Raw genomic sequence first — 10314 nt, 5'->3', positions numbered from 1 at the left:
TTATTCTTTTGATCCTTCTCATCATCAAGTCCTGCAAAACTCAAAGCAGTAGTTGAATAGGATGATGTAAGTATACTCCAATTAGAAGAGGTATTGCCAGAGTTGGGAAAGGTCCATAGAGAGCTCACAAGGAAAGCAATTACGAGAACATTTCTGGAAATGTTAGTCCAAGTTTAACTTTTCAATTATTTTTATTAATGTTTCAAAGATAGAAACTTTGATCAAGTTTATAGATGCTAGATAGTTGAAAAGAATACTTAATATACTGGATTTAAAAAATCAAATTCCAAACAGATATCTAAAATATTCAGAGATCAGCTAAATCTAATAAAATAAAATAAAATCTAATAGGGATAAATGTAATGTTCCACAATTGGATCCAAAAGCCAATGCATAATTACAAATGGGGGAAATCTTAGCTTGTAAATGTGAGGAGTTTCAGGTGATACAGTATCAGTATAATATTCTTCCTTTCAAAATTAATGTTTTTTTTTAATGCTGTTTCAATAAATGTATGGTATTAGGGTAATAGCTGCTATAAAAAATAGACTCTTAAATCTCAGTGGTTTAATGTAATTTAAATTAAATTCTTGCTCACTTAACTGTCCTTTCTTATGCTTTGTTTTCCTCCACATGGAAACCCATGTCCTAGATTTCTCCCATCTAGTGGCTCAGTGATTCTCTAAGCTTTGGCCTCACTGTCATTTGCATCTAGCTTAAAGATGAGGAAATAAAGTGTGGAGAAGGAATGGACCTCTGATTCATAAAAAAATTTGGGCCAAAGGTATCAGACATCATTTTCTCTCATATTTTATTAGCAAGGAAGAGTAGGAAATATAGTTCCTGGATGGGCAACTGCTTTCTAGTGACATTATGGCAATAGAAAGACACATGCTGAATTGTTAACCATGTATGCTGCTTATGCCACCTAGAATGGAGATGATATTCTCATCTTTGGCCAGTCCCCAGTTCACAGATGAGTATCAATAGAGAGCATTCCATTTTATGAGAGAAATTGGCAAAGTGAAACATACTCAGAAGCAATTGAAAGAAGATACAATTGAAGTGAAACATACTCAGAAGCAATTGAAAAGATCTGTGAATGTTTATTCTATTATAAAAAAGACCCAGGAGGAATTCAATGACTATCTCCAGCTCTTGGAAATCATATTAAATGTTATTGTCCCTCAGAGTTTTATTTTAATGCTTCTCCTTTCTCAGGTTGTGTTCTGTAACTGGATGATCTTACATATCCTTAAGCTCATATTATTCACTTAGATGTTGAATTTGCTTATCTAAGTTCAATACTGAGTTCAATAATAAGTTCTTCTGAGTTGCTGCCTTATATCCAATTACTAACCATTTATCTTAACTGGTATTTTAAAGTTACATCAAACAAATCTAGGTTCAACTCATTGTAACACCTCCAACTTGGTATATCAATAATTGGCAGTATCAACGGCCATCCAGTTGATCAAGTTAGAAGCCAGAGTCATCTTGAAATTGCCGCCTCTCCTTTACCATCTATATCAAATTAGTTATCCAGGCCTGACAATTATATTTCATGAATATTTCCTAAAGGTATATACATTAGTACGAATTGACTCAGATTTTCATCATTTTTCACCTGGATAAATGAAATAAATTTTTGAATGGTCTTGCCTCTTCTACCCTTGTTTGTTTACTCTGCCACAAGAGTGATTTCTGTATCTTTCCTTAAATTTTTTCTTTTAAGGAATTTCTTCGTTGGCTAACTCCTATTTGTCCTTAAAAATCCATTTAAGACTTTCTCTAACTCCCCACATCCGGATTAAATACCTCTTTCTGTATATCTGAACACTCTGAATGTACTAGTGCACATCTCCTCATTATAACGTAAATATCTCTAAAGCAAGGACCATGCCTCATTAATTAATTAATTAATTCATTCATTCATTCACAATGCCTGGCAAACATTCAATAAATGTCTGTTGACTTGAACTGTCATGTGGAGGAGGGAACAGATTTGGTTTCTGTTATCTCAAAAAGCAAAACCACAATCTACAGGATAGCAGTAATGCACAAATTGGTTAGGTGACTTTGGAAAGCAGTAGGTTTTCTCTGATGGTATTCTAGTAGAGGCTAGAAGAGCCACTTCATAAGGTACCACAGTAGGGATTTAAGCAGCCAATAGAAGGTTGGATTTGACATCCTGTAACGTCATAATAAACCATAGCATTTTATAATTGTTTGAAGTGTGTTATAGGGCATAATCGATGGTCTTGGAAGATGTTTTATAGAGGAAATATACATAAAGAACTCTAGGTAGAAAACTTAGTCTAAATAATATATAGTTCAATGAGTTTTGGAAAAATTTTTTTTTGAATAAAACCCTTCAACCTCTCTTTTCTGATGTTTATGTATATTATGATAGCTGGCCCAAAGAGAGGGGTTAAGACCCATGGTTGAGATGCTATAATGAGAAATTATCATTCTATTATGTTACCTCTGCACCCTAAATATCTACGCTTTAGTTTCTCATTAAAGATTTCACAGAAAAAAAAACTAATTGTTTGAGAATTCATGAATATGTTTCTTTGAGGGTTCTGAACAATTGTGTTGATTCTTGCACTTATTTAAAGTAATTGGACCCTCAATATTATGGCTCCAAATTGCAAATTCTTTGGTTTAGCTTTTCTGGGGTAATATTTAGAAAGGAGACTGCAGTAGGTAAATAAAATGAAAGTTTCTTTTCCACAGAAGTGAGATCTCTTCTTTTTTATTTCCTGAGTCAACCTTTGCCTTCAGAAGCTGAAAGTCAGGGAGAAATGTAGCTTTTTGTTATCTAGACTTTAAGCCTGCAGAAAATTTCATTCTCATAATGCATATGGGGCTTCTTTTTCTATCAGTCTTTAAGAAAGATTATCCCATTTTTTCTCATAGTAGAATGAACATGTATTTTTTTATCTTTCTTGGATGAAAAACAATGTTTAGGTTCTTTTTTTTTTTTTCAATTAGCAATAATCGCACCTCAGATAAACCTTATTGGCTACGATATTGCCACTGCACAAAGCTGGGTCCTTTTTGTTTTAAATACATGTAAGGTCTTTGAAGGGAGGCATGTTGCCTATTATTTAAGAGAGTTGAGTGTAGTGAAAAGAGCATTGGATTTGGAACTAAGTACCTGCATTTTAACTCCAGGCCTTCATTTGTGGGGGAGCTCTGCTCACATCCATAAAATGAGGTCATTGGAAAAAGTAGCCTCTAAGCTCTCTGCTCCTCTCATATCCTCTGTGTTCTGAGATTTCAGGTGGTATCTTGCTAGTGCCCATTATCGTGCTTGCTCATTGGGTTTGACCAACTTAAGTAAAAAGAAAAAAAAAATTGGCCCAGAGCTGGTGTTTTACGTTCAAATTTAGGATTCTCAGTTACATTTTGCACAAAGGACACTCCTCAGAAAAAATAATGCTTTTTACTCTGGATTCTCTTTCATGAACACCCTCTGCTCCCATACAAGGACTGCTTATTAATGACTGTTAAATGTAAGCATGGGATTCTATTTATCACAATTCCTTCCAAAGTTTCCCCTCTTTCACCTCCCTACTCTAATTTATCCTACAAGCTATGTTAAATTTAATTTTACTACAGATTTTCTTTCATTCACGTGCTCAAAAATGCATGTGAATTCTTCATTGGTTATGGAATAAAATCCACATTTCTATATATACAATTCAAGGCTCCACTCTATGGCCCCAGTCTGACTTTCCACGTTTATCACTGAACATAGTATATGTATAAAACCTCTATTCTAAGCAAACTGAAATTATCATTGTTTGCTCCAGTGTGGGGAGAAGATGTGCTTTCTTACCTGCACGCTTTTGTACATACTTGTTTCCCTTCTCAAACATCCCAATTCTTATTTTTTTCTGCAATAAAAACTCTTGCAATTTTTTTACAATCAGCTCAATTTTATTTCTTTATTCAACCCCTATCCCCACAGCCTACCATAACAGCTCTCAATTACTATGTAGATACTATATTTATTCACTATCAACATTTAGCCCTAGATTTGTTTTGGATAACTATACATTTGGCACTTAGCAGGAACTGCCTATCAATTCAATGCTAGGGTGTATTTCTCTCTCTCTCTCTCTCTCTCTCTCTCTCTCTCTCTCTCTCTCTCTCTCTCTTTCACCTAGAATAAAATCTTGAATGCAAGGATAGTTTTACCTACCTTTGGATCTTAATTGCTTACTAGTCTGTATTCTCACATTATCTTGCTCAAACTATCAGTAAGTTATTGATTATACAACTTAATATCTATTTATATTTCTGTCTTCATAGGTAAGCTATGAGTTTTTTGATTAAAAAAAATAATTTCCCCTTATGCTCGGCCCCAGTGCCTAGCATAACATAGATACTCAATAAATGTTTGTTCAAAGAATGAATACAGCCAGGTTTAACTTTGTCAGAAGAAGCTGCAAGAAGTTGATACATTGAACTACTTTATGAACAGTCTAAAACAAATAAGGTGATTGCCTTGGAAAAGGGGATGCCTCTTTTCTTTGTTTCTTGGCTTTTTTTCTATTAGGAATGGAACTTGAGCAGATTAAATAGGACTCAATCTTGAATCCACAAATGACACCAAACCTGAAATGACTAAAGTTGCAAGTGATTTAGTTCACTTGAATTTTATTTGGGGGTAATGTTTTCTTTCAAGGAAGAGAAATGCTAATGAAAAAATTGCCTGCTGACTACAACTTAGAAGTAATAGAAATCTGGCCAGATATGTGATCTTATAAAAGCTCTCAAAGCAAAGCATCTAATATTCATGTTTATGCCTTTGGCTTGACATGTTGATGTTTGATTTTCTCTGGTCTCCAGAGATCAAGGTGGAGAGAGGTGCCAGGGTAACAGGCTAAATAGGTCCGTTATGGGATGTTGTGCTCACTGGGCACAAATGCTGTCTCCTAGGACATTTATATCATGTATTACTCATCCCAATTTTAATAACACATGGACAAGCCTGGGACAATTTGAAAAGGATCTGATTTTTTTTTGTTATGAATGTCTGTATTATAGAATTTGTGACTCTTAGGATTGGACTGGGTCGGAAAGATTATCTTATCAAAGGGGCTTCAACTTTCTACTGGAGAAGACCTGCTTTCAATATCCTTGACATTCTAAATGATTATAGGTATTGGGGTTGGGGGACCATTTATAAGAAAAATTGGTAGATGGTGACAGTTAAGTTGTACGTTAAGATACAGGAAAAGATGGCAAATGCTGAGCCTGCCTTTTCTCTTGGAGTCATGGAGAGGTAGGACAGGGCAGGAGTGACCATCTATCCTAACTTTTCTGTTGTAAACCAAAGAAAAGAGAATGTGATCAGGATCAATGATATAAGTCAATCAAGAAAGATTCCAATATCATCTAGATCAGTTCTCAAATTTAATGTTCATTGAATAGCCTGGGGATCTTGGTAAAATTCAAATTCTGATTCAGGAGTTCTGGGGTGGGGTCTGAGTTTCTGTATTTCTAACAAGCTTCTAGGTAATACAGATGCTGCTGATACATGAATCACATTTTGAGCAGCAAGACTCTAGAATCTACCATACTGATCAGTCTGTTGGGAATTGAATCCCATGTTAGCCACCTCAAATAGAAAAGAAACAGACCCTTAGCACATAATGATGAAAGATTATTGAGTTATAGATGATCAGAACTGAACATATCTTAAAAATAATTCAGAGGAACCTGGTCAAGATGGCAGGGTAGGTAAATGCTATATTTGTCTCCCCCCATGACCACATTAAATTATTGAACAATTGACCTGGAAAAACATCAGAAAACTAGCTAAACAGAAGTCCTTTATAAGAATATAAAGAAAAAAACCATGTTGAGACATAGGAGGGGTGGAGAAGTGAAATGGGCTGGCCACAAACCAATATGTGGCAATTGAGAATCTGGAGGGATATCTTGGCTATGGAGGTCCCCTCAGAGGAGAAAAGCATCCTAGCTCCACACTGGGCTTCCTGTCCTGAGCACCAGTCCTCCCACATTTGTCTATGAAAAACAGTGGAGATTCTGTCTATTTGGGTGAGAAGGAAGGATGCTGGAAACCCAGGTGTTCTCTTAAAGGGCCTGCTCACAAACTTTCTTAGTCCCAGTACTCACTCTGGGCTCCAGCGGAGTGATGGTGGCTCAGCAGCTGCCAGAAACATACAGGGAGAGACCAAATTGTGTGGCTGCTTCAGAACGAGGGCTGGAGGAACAGCTGCCATTGTTCCTGTGTTGAGTCTTCCTCCGCTGCAGCCTACAGGAGGATGTCATCTTTCCTTGGTTGAGCCCTCCTCCCACATGGCCATATCTGAAACTGCATTGGCCTGGTGAAATCTGCTCGCTCCACCCTGGTGACTCCCTGGCACCCCACCATCAAATTCATGCACTGCAGGAGGCATTTTCAGTGGTAGGCAGCCAGTCCCACCCCAAGCTACAGTCTTTCTCAGACAACTCTTGGGGCAAACCTAGGTAAACGGTGGCTGGCCTCGGTGTACTCTGAATCTTTTGGTGAGTGGCACCAAATTTGAATTTGCACTAACCTGAACACAACTCTCTTCAACCTAGCGACTCCCTGAGATCCTGCCTCACCTAATTTGAGTACTACCAAGGCTTTTTCATTGGCTCTGCCTTACTGGCAACCAGCAGGCAGCAACAGGCCTTAGGCATGGTGCCTAGGGACTTTTGCTGAGTTGTCCCAGGCCCATATTGGTGGCAATTGGCCTCGATTTGCAACATGCCCTCTCTCACACACCTCCAGGTCCAGCACAGGCAATGACCACCCACAGACTGCTGTATAGCTCCTACCAGGTAGCCTCAGGACAGTCACAGCAGTGCTGAATCGCTCACAAGAGGCCCCAGAACCAACACACCAGAGGCCAGCTTCAGACCACAATAGAGAACAACTCAAATAGACCCACAAGTGGCACACACAAAAGGTGGTAGCAGCAGACACCAGAGCCTGTTGGGGCAAATCTCACTCCTTGAGATTAGCCCCTATAGTAGCTCATATGCTGTGGGCATGGACAATGTTCTCAGTCAGTCAACTTGAGGGTTAATCTCACCTACTGGCATGCCAATGGCTATAAAATCTCAACTACAACAGGAGAGTGCACATAACCCACACAAAGGACAGTTCTGAAGCACCTGGTGAAGGTGATCAAGGATAAAGTCACTGGGCCCTACAGGATACTTACAACATAAGGCTACCTAACCAAGAATAAAGATGTAGCGGATTCACCTAACATATAAAAACAAACAAATAAACAAATTATATCCCAAATGAAACTACAGGAAAATACTCCAAAAAAAGAACTAAAAGCAGCAAGAGAAAGGCAACTAGTTACTTACAAGGGAGCTCTCATAAGATTAACAGCTGATTTCTCAACAGAAACTTTGTAGGCCAGAAGGAATTGGCATGAAATATTCAAAGAAATGAAATGGAAGAATCTACAACTGAGACTATTCTACCCAGCAAGGCTATCACTTAAAATTGAAAGAAAGATAAAGCACTTCCCAGACAAGAAAAAGCTGAAGGAGTTCATCATCACCAAACCAATATTACAGGAAATGTTAAAGAGACTTCTCTAAGAAAAGGGGGCATAAATATGAATAACATAGCGTAGCTGAATGGATAAGAAAATAAGATCCACACATATGCTGTCTACGAGAGACCCACTTTAGACTGAGACACTCACAGACTGAAAGTAAAGGGATGGAAAAAGATATTTCATTCAAATGGAAACAAAAAAAAGTTGGTTTAGCAATATTTATATCTGACAAAATACACTTTAAAACAAAGGCTTAATAAGAGACAAAGAAGACATTTCATAATGACAAAAGGATCAATCTAACAAAGTTATATAACTCTTATAAACACTTATGTACCCAACATAGGAGCACCTAAATATATTCAACAAATATTGACAGGCATGAAGGGAGAAATTGACAGTAATATAGTCATAGTAGGGGACTTTAACATCCTATTGACACCAATGGACAGATCTTCCAGACATATAATCAACAAGGAAACAGTAGCATCAGACCAGATGGATTTAATTGATATTTTTAGAACATTTCGCCCCCTACACAGCAGAACGTACATTTTTTTTCCCAAGTCCACGTAGAATATTTTCCAAGATAGGCCACATGTTAGGCCAAAAAACAAGTTGCAATAAATTTAAGAACATATAAATCATATAAAGTGTCTTCTCTGACCACACAGTATGAAACTATAAATCAATTACAGGAAACACACCCATACACCCACAAACACATGGAGGTTAAATAACATGCTACTAAAAAATAAATAGATTAACAATAAGATTTAAAAAATCAAAAGACACCTTGAGACGAATGAAAAAGAAATAACAAAAAATCTATGGTACAGAGCAAAAGCAGTCCTTAGAGGGAAATTCATAGCGATACAGGCCTACCTCAAGAAACAAGAAAAATCTCAAATAAACAATCTACTCTTACACCTAAAGAAACTAAAAAAAGAAGATCAAACAGAACTCAAAGTGAGTAGAAGGAAGAAAACGATAAAGATCAGAGCAGAAATTAAAAAAAAAAATAGAGTCTAAAAATAATATAAGAGATCAATGAAAAGAAGAGTTGGATCTTTGAAAAGATCAACAAAATTCATAAACCTTTAACCAGACACATCAAGAAAAAAAAGAGAGATGATCCCAAAATAAAACTGGAGAAGAAGAACAAGGACAACTGACACCACAGAAATACAAAGGATTATAAGAAAATAACACAAGCAATTATATACCAAAGATTGGACAATCTGGAAGAAATGGATAAATTCCTAGGAACATACAGTGTTCTAGGTCTAAATCAAGAAGAAACAGAAAATCTGAAGAGACCAATTACTACAAACAATTGAACCAGTAATCAAAAAAATCCCAACAAATAAAAGTCTTAGACCAGATGGCTTCAGGGGTAAATTTTATCAGACATTCAGAGAATTAGCACCTATCCTTCTTAAACAATTTCAAAAAAATCAAGAGAAGTGAAAGCTCTCAACCTCATTTTACAAGGCCACTATTACCTTGATTCCAAAACCAAATAAAGACATTACAACAAAAAAATATCCCCAATATCCCTGATGAACAGAGATGCAAAAATTTTCAACTCAATTCAGCAACACATTAAAAAGATTATACACCATGGTCAAGTAGGATTTTTTCCTGGGATGAACTTTTGTTTACTATCTAAAAATCAGTCAATGTTGATCACCACATAAATAAAATGAAAGATAAATATTATAATAAAATCATTAGATGCAGAAAAAGCATTCGACAAAATTCAGCATTCGTTTATCATAAAAATCTCAACAAAATGGGAATAGTGGGAACATACCTCTACATAATAAAAGTCATATATGACAAATACACAGCTAACAGCATATTCAGTGTGGAAAAGTTAAAAATATTTTTCTTAAGCAGGAATAAGACAAAAATGTCCACTTTCACCACTTTTATTCAACATAATATTAGAAGCCCAACTGCAGCAATCAGAGAAGAAAAAGAAATGAAAGTTATCTACACGGATGAAGTAAAACTGTCATTATTTGAAGATGACTTTATATTATATATATAGAACCCCAGAGATTTTACCAAAAAACTATTTGAACTGATAAATTCAGTAAAGTAGCAGAATACAACATTGATATTCAGAAATCAGATGCATTTTATATACCAATAATGAACTATGAGAAACAGAAAGTAAGAAAACAATCTTATAATTGCATCAAAAAATAAAATACTTAGGAATAAATTTAAACAAGGAGATAAAAGGCCTATACTCAGAAAATTATAAGACATTGAAGAAAAAAATTAAAAAATATACAAATAAATGGAAGCCTATACTGTGCTCATGAATAGAAAGAATTGATATTGTTAGATTGTCCATGCTACCTAAAGCAATTTACAGATTCAATGCAATCCTTATCAAAATATCAATGACATTTTTCACAGAACTAGAGCAAGTTATCCACAAAAAACTACAAATAGCCACAGCAATCTTGAGAAAGAAGAGCAAAGTTGGAGATATCATGCTATCTGATCTCAAAGTATATTACAAGCCTATAGTAATCAAACAGCATGGTACTAGCATAAAAATCAACTCAGTTCAATGGAACATAATAGAGAGCCCAGAAAAAACTTACAACTATATGGTTATTTAATCTATAACAAAGAAGGCAAGAATATACAATTGGGTAAAGAGAGCCTCTTTAATAAATGTCACTGAAAAACCGAACAGATACAT

The 10314-nt window shown here is 35.9% G+C and overlaps 1 non-coding gene across 1 annotated transcript; it reads right to left on the bottom strand.

Annotated features, from left to right (window-relative positions):
* Positions 1–2915: 2915 nt before the first annotated feature.
* LOC112473524 lies at positions 2916–3054 on the bottom strand. Its single transcript, XR_003044054.1, has one exon. It is a non-coding gene; the product is annotated as a U4 spliceosomal RNA (small nuclear RNA).
* Positions 3055–10314: the final 7260 nt, after the last annotated feature.

This window comes from Pteropus alecto, unplaced genomic scaffold (assembly GCF_000325575.1).
Source record: "Pteropus alecto unplaced genomic scaffold, ASM32557v1 scaffold479, whole genome shotgun sequence".
NCBI classification, from domain to species: Eukaryota; Metazoa; Chordata; class Mammalia; order Chiroptera; family Pteropodidae; genus Pteropus; species Pteropus alecto.
Note: the sequence above shows the minus strand (reverse complement) of the source record. Positions and strands in the feature narration are given on the sequence as shown.